A 9966-nucleotide genomic window follows, 5' to 3' on the forward strand; every position below is an offset into this window, starting at 1 on the left:
ATTTGATAAATATCTGTTTAGTTCATTTCCTCATTTATTGAGATTATTTGCTCTTTTGTGTTTAGTTTTTTTTTTGGGGGGGGGGTCTGGTCGTGGGCCTGAACTCTACCACTTGAGCCACAGCACCACTTACAGCTTTTTTTTCTGCTTATGTGGTGCTGAGGAATCGAACCCAGGGCCTCATGCATGCAAGGCAAGCGCTCTACCACTGAGCCACCTTCCCAGCCTTTTTTGTGTTTAGTTTTTGAATCTTCTATTTACCAGTTTGTGTATCTGTTTTGTGCCAGTAATTCTGGCACACACACACACACACACACACACACACACACACACACACATAATATAATAAATAATTTTCTGTTGTCCTTTCCTTTCTGGTACAATTTCTGGCACACACATATATACAATACAATATAATATATAATTTTCTATTTTCCTTTCTTTCAAAATATCTGTTGAAAAGTCAGTTGTTTGTACTGTACAATTTTCTATACTCTGAATTTTGCTAACTGCTATCCATGCATGGTTCTAATCTCTTCTAGTCTTTAGGCTCTGTAATCGATTAACTGATGCCTCCACTGACCTGTTCTTCTGACTCTGTACTTCCTCTAGTTAGGATTACAGGTCGATAAGATACAGATACAAATTTTAGCAAGAATAAGTCATAAGTCATGTTGTTTTTCTTTAGTATTGTGCATCATATTGAGAAACACATGTTTGATTTTCTGTCTTGATGTGTGATGTTAATGCTGATTAGTTTGTTCATATATTCTCCTAATCTATTCATTGTAAACTTCCCATGACTTTTTCACCTAATAAATTTACCAGTTTTCATGACCTGTATGTCATTCCATTATAAGCTGTAAGATGATACAATGCTATTATTCTTCCTGTGTTTATAAATTGGGACTCTTGTACAATTTTTTTCATATCAACTGGTTTGGTTACTCTAAAGCACTTACATTAAGAAAACCTGAATGAATGCTCTATTATTCTCATTTTTAAAATCACATATAGTTGATAGTTTTTTAAAAATAATGCTATATCAAAAACAACCCCCAAATCTTAATGACTTATAACACTAAGTACTTCTTTCTTATTCCTAGATCTGTTAGTCGTTTGTGGTTTTTCTAGCCTCTTGGACTTGTTTAGGATTTGACTCAAGGATAACTGGGTTCATTGTGACATTTCCATATACTTATTTAATCATTGACAGACAATCCTAGAGGTTACTGAAGACATCACCTTCTAATGGCAGGTAGCAGGATATGAGAGCAAATTAAAGCCTCTACTTGTTTTTATATCTATTCTTATTTTACAACCAAAGTATGGCCAACCTAAATACACTAAAATGTTCTACTGCTAACTTACACTAGAGTATTGTGCTGAAAACTATATTTTCTGGAATCTATTTGAATGTCTCAATGTTAGAATAATTTGTGTTAGGTTTAGAAGTTGGAAGCAAAGCAATAGCTATAATTTATGATGGATTTTCTCACTTGGTTACTGGATTTTATTTTTTGCTTTTGACTTTAATGTTTTTTTTGTATTTAAATTTGTTAACAATTCAGAATTCAAAGGGGAGCATAAATAAAATAGACTGGTATCAAAATATTTGCGTGAAAGATATTCTGGATGGATGAAAGAAGTATTCTGTTTTTGACATTTTAGGTTCTTTTTCCTTTAATGTTTAGATGTACTTTTATTAGCATTTATTAGTTGTTCAAAGGAGGTTCGTTGTGATATTTTCATCATGTATATCAAACCCACCCTTTCTATGACATTTCTATCCTTATTTGTTCTAAAATGATTTTAAAAGGCTTCATTTTCTATTTTCTTATATGCAAATAAAGTTCTTTGACAGAATTAATCCTAATTTACCCTCTTGACTTTGCCTTCCCCTTTCCCACTAATATTATACCCAATAAAATCTATTTTATTTTACTCTCATTATTGATTATTATTTCTTATGATGCTGTGGGGGTGACTAACTTCAAATGAATTGTTCTCACTTGACATCTCAGTTTGCCAGATAATGTCTGGAGGTGGATTTCTTTAAGTGATCACCTGGACTAGATATCTAAAGTGGTTCATTGGTTATTGGTTGGAAGCTCATCTGAGACTGTGGACTAAGGCTTTTACTTACAGTCTAACGATGTAACTTGGACTTTAATGGCATGGAACCTGGATTACACAAAGTGTTCCAATAGTAAGTATTCTGAGGAGGATGAATCAGAAGTTTTCGTAGTAGGTAATGTATACCATGTTCTGTAACTCAAAGTAGTCACAAGTAATGTCCAAGTGCAATTGTAGAGAAATGGACTGCACTACTTGATTGAGGAGTGGCAGGATGATATTTTAGAAGACTGGCAATGTTTTTTGTTCCATCTTTGAAAAATATGGATCTTCTATAGAGGTGGTGATAGACAGATGCAGAGGTGCCTCAAAGATTACAGTTTGTCACCACTTCCTCTGCTCAGAAAGTACTGTCTATTTCCCCCAATTCTGACCTAACTAAATGAAAGTAATTCCCCATCAGAAGGTAAATAGGAAAGATGTGATAGCTTATTTAGAGATAAATGTTTTCATTAACATCTACATGAGTTTCTACTTTACACTTCTACTTTTTCTGTTTTATTGAGCTGCATTTGGCAAATAAAACTGAATGCATTCAAAATACCTTGTGATAATCTTCAGTGTAACCTAAAAAGCTCCTATTCATTCAATCTACTGCTGCAGAGGAACTGGTAGCTTACTATCTTATTCTCAACCCTATAAATGCAAGAAGTTGAATTCTGCCAATAACCAATGTATGTTTGAAAGAGTATTTTGAGTCTTAGATGAGATTACAGCACTGGCCAACACAGAAATTATGAAACAACAAACAGGTCATTGTGTCACTTTAAGTCATTTTGTTTGTGGTAATTTTTTACATGATAGAAAACTAAAATAATATCTTAAAAATACTGAGCATTCCAATGTATCCATGGTATATATTTCTATTTATTCATATTTAATTTTTTTCTATGCTTCTATAATTGCTTTTTTTCTTCTTTGGTGGTATTAGGCAGATACTTCTATCACTTAAACCATGGCTTCAGACCTTCTTAGCTTTATTTTTGAGGTAGGGTCTCATTTTTTTGCCTAGGAGCCAGACTTAAAACATGATCCTCACCAGGCACTGGTGGCTCACTCCTATAATCCTAGCTACTCAGAAGGCTGAGATCTGAATATCGCAGTTCAAAGCCAGCCCGAGCAGGAAAGAGCATGAGACTCTTATCTCCAACAAACCACTCATAAAACCGGAAGTGGCTCTGTGGCTCAAGTGGTAGAGCACTAACCTTGATTTGAAGAGCTGAGGGACAGCACCCAGGCCCAGAGTTCAAGCCCCATGACTACCACCACCACCACCACCAACAACAACAACAACAAATGATCCTCTTACCTATGGCCTATTGCATAGCTAAATCACAGCCACGTACCACTGTACCTGGCTTATTGATTCCGATGGGGTTTTGCCAACTTTTGCCCAGGCTGGCTTCAAACTGTGATCCTCTTGATCTCTGATCTTCAACTTCCAAGTAGTGTGAGCCACTGTGCCCAACCTAAATAGTTTTTAAAATTTTTAATTGCCAATTCTTCAGCATTTAGTACATAGAAGTACAACTGGAATTCATGTTTACACTATATCTCTTTTTTGGCCAGTGCTGCAATTTGAATTCAGGGCTTTGTGCTCTTACTTATCTTTTTCACTCATGGATGGTGCTCTACAACTTGAGCTACGCATCAAGTCTGACTTTTTCCTGGTTAATTGGAGGTTAATCTTGAAGACTTTTCTATTTGGGATGGTTTGAAAGCAAATTCCTCCAGATCTGAGCCTCCTGAGTAGCTACTGGTGCCTGGCATTTTTACATTATATCTTATGGCCTTATTAATTTAATTAATTAATGCCAATTCTTTAGGAACATATTTGTGGATAATCATGTTGTTTGTTAATAAAGGTTTTTACTTCTATCTTAAAACAAGTATGTGCATTATTTATTTTTGTCCCTTTACCAAACACTATCTGGGACTTCAGTATATTTTGAATAGAAATTTTAAGACTAGGCAGTCTGCCTTGTTTATAACCTTAGGGAAAAGTATAAATTTTTCACCTTTATTCATAATGTACAATGCAGGATTTTGGTATACAGCTTTTGTGTGCCTGAGATAGAGGAAGGCTTATTTATTTTCCTTCGGTTGCTTAACCTATGGTTGTTGTCTCTTGTTCACGTACCTTCCAAAAACCAGAAAATGCCCAGACACAAGGGTCCTTTTAACACACACATAGTGCTGTACATTGTTTTACAATTCTAAATATTTTAGCTACCTTCATGGTACTAAGTAAAATACTAATTTGTATACCTATATATCTATCAGAGCTATGAAAGTTTGAATTCTACCACTCCCCTAAATTCCCTAAACATTGTTTTTTTTTAAGCAAAGAGAGTGAGGTGCCAAGGAAGAGAATAACTAGGAGGTGCAATAAGGAAAAAGTTTTAAGTACAAACCTACTCAGGCTTAACAAACAACTTCTTCTTCCTTCTTACTTTTTCCTTTTTCCTTCTTCCGTCTTCCTCCTTCTTTCTTCCTTCTTTTTTTTTATACCAGTTTCCTACTTAAATTTATTTATTTATTTATTCACTTATTTATTGCTAGTCGTGGGGCCTGAACTCTGGGCCTAGGTGCTGTCCCTCCACTCTTCAGCTCAAGGCTAGCGCTCTACCACTTGAACCACAGCACTACTTCTGGCTTTTTCTGCTTATGTGGTGCTGAGAAATCAAACCCAGGGCCTCATGCATGCAATGCAAGCACTCTACCACTGAGCCACCTTCCCAGGCCCAAATGTATTTATTTTGTAAATAAAGGTGACCATTATCTAATATCTACTATATGACAAGAAACAGTATTATGAGGTGAATATTTGTTTTAACACTATCCTAATTGTACAAATGAATGACTCAGAGGTTAACCTCCAAACCTGCATAGCTAGTAACAAAGGCAGGATTTAAGCCTGGATTGGGTTATCAGAATATCCGCTTTATTCAACATTGTTATTATTTCCAGTTTTTAGTACCTGCATTGTCATTGTCAATCACACAGGACAATTTTCATTATATCATGCTATCTTTGTAAGTACACTTAAGTAGAAATCTTTTTTCTTCCTCACTTCTTTGTAACATTTTAACACAGAGTCATAACACAAATTACCTCAATATTGTGTGTCTTTGTTTTATACCTGGACTTGACAGAATTCTTAGGTATTTTTTAAAACACAAATACAGCTCCTGACAACCTAAATGATAATGCATATCCCTTTAGCATCTCAGAAAACAGAAAATTTCCCAAATTAATGTATTTACTTGGTATGTGGCCAACCCTTAATTACTTCTCACTTCAAAATCTTCAATCATTTAGCATTCAAAGTCTTGTAAGAGCAAATGATTTTACTTTATGATACTTTTTCTAAGCAAAATTCTTTTATCTATAATCTAGTTTTCAACTTAAATGTCAGTTCAGAGAAATAGCAAAGAACTTTCCTATGCACCAAAGAACTATAGTATTTCTCATCCTTTGTGATGTTCTTCTGTTGAAATACACAGTAAAGTAAAGATGGTTCTTATCTCAACTAGTCACATTTCAGGTGGAGATATGCTTTTAATCTGTGAATGCTAACGCAATTGTTGCTACAGCTTGAAGCAGTTCTGTGCAGTTAAGGGAACAGTTCAGTCTTAGGTGAAAGGGTAGAGTGACAATGAGTCAGGAGCTTGAAAATGACCCACCCTGCTGCCAGCTTTGTTACAGAGTCTGTTGGTAGAGAGCCCAGATCCCTTCCAGTAAGCTGCTCAAAATATTTGATTTCATTTTTTATTTGGTTGCCAATTTATTAAGTGGTTAACCTTGGACTGCATCTATCAAGCATTTAATTAATTAAGGCCAGTTTCAAATGCTTTTGGAAATTCCTACTAATTTCAATTCACCAAGCTGGCACATTTATAAGAATTCAGCAATTGCTGAAATACTAAATCATCTCCACTAAGATGCAGTAGTTGCCAGCAAACATTAATCAAGTCAAGAGCTAATTGTTAAGATGAAAGAGTAAAAGCAATTCAATGTTTTTCTTCCTCTCTTTTTAGTTTGGAATAAGAAGAAAAGTGATATGAAGTATATTTTCATGGAGTCGCAGAGCTAAAATATCAGAGTCTATTAAATCCATTTTCATTACTGTAAAATGGGAAAGGTGAGATAGAAGCAAAGTCAATTCCCATGGCTCTAATATGTAAGTAACCTAATTTCTAGAATGATTGAATTTTGGAAACTTGTTTTACATTGCTACTTACAATGTCTATGTATCTATACAAAATACCAGGAAGAAAGTAGGATGAAGTTAAATAGAATTTTTGTTTTGTTGTGCTGTGTTTTGTTTGAAATAGAGTTTCTTTAGGTAGTACAGACTAAAATCAAACACAATGCTTTTGCCTTAGCCTTCCAAGGCATGTACTTCCACTTCTGGTTTACATAGCTTTTTTATATCTCATAAAATATTGTCAGCCCATATTTCTTTCTATTCTGTTATCACACTGATTAGTAAACATGATGAAGGACATGATTCTTTGTGTGTTGCTGGTCTTGGGGCTTGAATTCAGGATCTGGGCACTGCGCCTGAGCTTTTAGCTCAAGGAGAGTGTTCTACAACGTGAGTCACAGCTCCACTTCAGGCATTTTGGTAGTTAATTGGAGATAAGAGTCTCATGGACTCTCTTGCCAAGCCTGGTTTTGAACTGTGATCCATAGAGCTCTGCTTTCTGAGTAACTAAGATTACAGGTGTGAGCCACCAGAACCTGGCAGGACATAATTTTTTTTAACATCCAATGTTAAAGCCATTTATAGCTCCTAAAATAAGAAATAATCGTTTTCTTCATTGTCAGGCCACAGTGCTCCTATAGCTAGTTAACTATAAGCATGGTTTAGACAAAATAATTTCTATTTGTCATTCAACTTCAGGATACAAATTTACAAAAGCACTAGACATCATTAATAATATGCTATCAGGATACAAATTTACAAAAGCACTAGACATCATTAATAATATGCTAATCAAAACAGAATGACAGTATTCTTTGAGTCCACAACAATTGATTATGTGGGTTTGCATTTAGTGACATGAGCAGTGAAATAAAGGTCAAATTTTGTATATTGGGACATGATGTTTTAATAGTTTATAAAATTAAAAAAAGAGAAACAATCAGATGTAAACTTGGGCTAGGCAACAATAATTAATGTCAGTGGTGCTCAAACTGAAACATGCATGAAAACAACAAAGGAAAGGTGTTTAAATAAGCTTAATTAGAGGTAAGGTATGGTTCTCATTACAGGCTGTGTGACTAACTATACAATAAGACACAATTGTCTGAGACTCAGCACTGAATATTCAATTCAGTCATTGAACCTAAGCACCTGGACCCTATGAAGTTATTAAAAATGATTCTGATAAACTACCAGCTCTGGAAAACATTAGAACAAGGAACTCAAAGTTAGTTTAACTCACTCCACTTTCTTATCATCTCTAAACTACCTGAAAATGAGATATTTCTTTATTCCAGAAGGTGACTGGCTCCATTGTTCTTCAGGGAAATAAAAATTAAAAGCAGGGCTGGGAATGTGGCTTAGTGATAGAGTGCTTGCCTAGCATGCATGAAGTCCTGGGTTCAATTCCTTAGTGCCACATAAACAGAAAAGGCCAGAAGTAGCACTATGGCTCAAGTAGTAGAATGCTAGCCTTGAGCAAAAGAAGCTCAGGAACAGACAAGGCCCTGAGTTCAAGCCCCAGGACTGGCAAAAAAATTAAAAGCAACTGAAAATACCACTATATATTCATTATGAAGGCTAAATTGTAAAAGGTGGCAGAGAAGAAGATCGTAGACTTCATATTTCCATAAAACAGTGCTATAATATCCATCTACTGATGAAAGTGACAAATTGAAATAGCAACCTATGGAATGATAGAAAAAATTCATAACAAATATCTGATAAGGAATTGATATTAAAATATACATAGAACTCCTACAACTCAATAGAAAAATATACACAACTCAATTTAAAAGTGACTTGAATTGACATTTCACTAGAGACTTACAACTCACCAACCGGTTATTCCACACTATCACAAGCCATCAAGGAAATACATATCAATATCTGATACATATAATTTCATAACTACTTGGGTGGCTATTTTTTTATTTTTTTGTCAGTTGTGGAGTTTGAATTCAGGGTCCAGGCACTGGTCCTGAGCCTCTTTTTGCTCAAGGCTAACACTCTACCACTTTGAGCCACAGCTCCACTTCCAGTTTTCTGGTGGTTAAATGGAGATGAGTCTTGCGGACTTTCCTGCCCTTGTTGGCTTCAAACTGCAATCCTCAGATCTCAGCTTCACGAATAGCTAGGATTACAGGTGCGAGCCACCAGTACCGGAGGCTATTATTTTTTGAAAAGTAACAAATGAACTGATGGGTGAGGTTGAGATAGATGGGGAGGAGAATGATGGAAGATGTGACACTAATCAAGATGCATTGTAAGAACTTGATGTGTTGAATTGAAACTCCTTTCTACAACTATTTTAAGATAATAAAAAGATAAATTTCATTTTATAAAAGTAACAAATGATGTTAAAGCTGTGGAAGAAAGGATACCATTATACAGTGCCAGTGGTACTAAAAAATGGAGCAACCACTACAAAAATAATGCAAAGTTTCCTTCAAAAAATAAAAGATAGCCAGGCATCAATAGCTCATGTCTGTAATCTTAGCTATCTAGGAGGCTAAGATCTGAGGATAGTCATTTAAAGCCAGCTTGGGAAGGAAAGCCCATGAAACTCTTATCGCCAAGTAACACTAGAAAACCAGAAGTGGTGCTGTGGCTCAAGGTGGTACAGCACTAGCCTTGAGTGAAGAGCTCAGAGACAAATACCCAGGCCCTGAGTTCAAGCCCATGACTGAAAAAAAAAAGTAAAGATAATTTTTCCATTAAATCCAGCAATTTCTCTTCCACATTGTTAGGTTTCTAAAAAGAGGTAGCCAAGTAAGAACCACACCACTCACGTGGCATTCAGGTAAGGGGTAGGTTTATTCATCGTTCCAGCTGGCACCAGGCCATCTTGGTCCTCCACGCGGTGGGGAAAGGCCTGGGAAAGAGAGCTGGGAGAGCTGGGAAAGAGAGAGAGCTAGGAAAGAAAGAGCTGGGAACGAAAGAGAGCTGGGAAAGAGAGAGAAAAGAGCTAGAAAAGAGCTAGAAAAGATAAGGCCTGGGCTAAGCCTTATCTAGGGTATGGGCGGAGAAAGGTGTGGCCACATCAAATTCAGATGTGACCTCAGCGGATGCAGATGTGACCTCTTCCAGGTGTGTCAGTTGCCTAGGTAACGCAGGTACAGGATGGAGACTTTGCTGTGAGGAGGGTGGAGTCTGCTGGCCATCCAGGATCGGACCTTACACACATATCCTGAAGAACTGAAGTTAGTTTCTTAAATAGAAACCATTTACCAATGATTTTTAGCATTACGTTTTGCTTCTATGCTTATTATAGCATTAATCACAAAAGCTATGATATGGAATCCATGTAAATGTCCATCAATAAATGGAGAAAATGTGGCATGTGCACACTATGTAATATTATTTGGCTTTTGAAAGAATGAACTATTGCCATTTGTGCCATGTAGATAGACATGGAGAACATTATGCTAAGTGAGATAACATTTATGTTTATGACATAGCATGACAAATACTGTATGTTCTCTCACATGGAATCTAATGAGGGTGAACATATAGAAAAACAGAATAGAGAGGTAAGGGTTTGCTGGCAAATTAGGGTAGGAAAAATGGGAATATTTTAGCTCAGCAGTTACAAAAATTTGGTTATATTTAAGTTCTTA

This window comes from Dipodomys spectabilis, unplaced genomic scaffold (genome assembly GCF_019054845.1).
Source record: "Dipodomys spectabilis isolate Male_0828 unplaced genomic scaffold, ASM1905484v1 ptg000411l, whole genome shotgun sequence".
Classification (NCBI taxonomy): Eukaryota; Metazoa; Chordata; class Mammalia; order Rodentia; family Heteromyidae; genus Dipodomys; species Dipodomys spectabilis.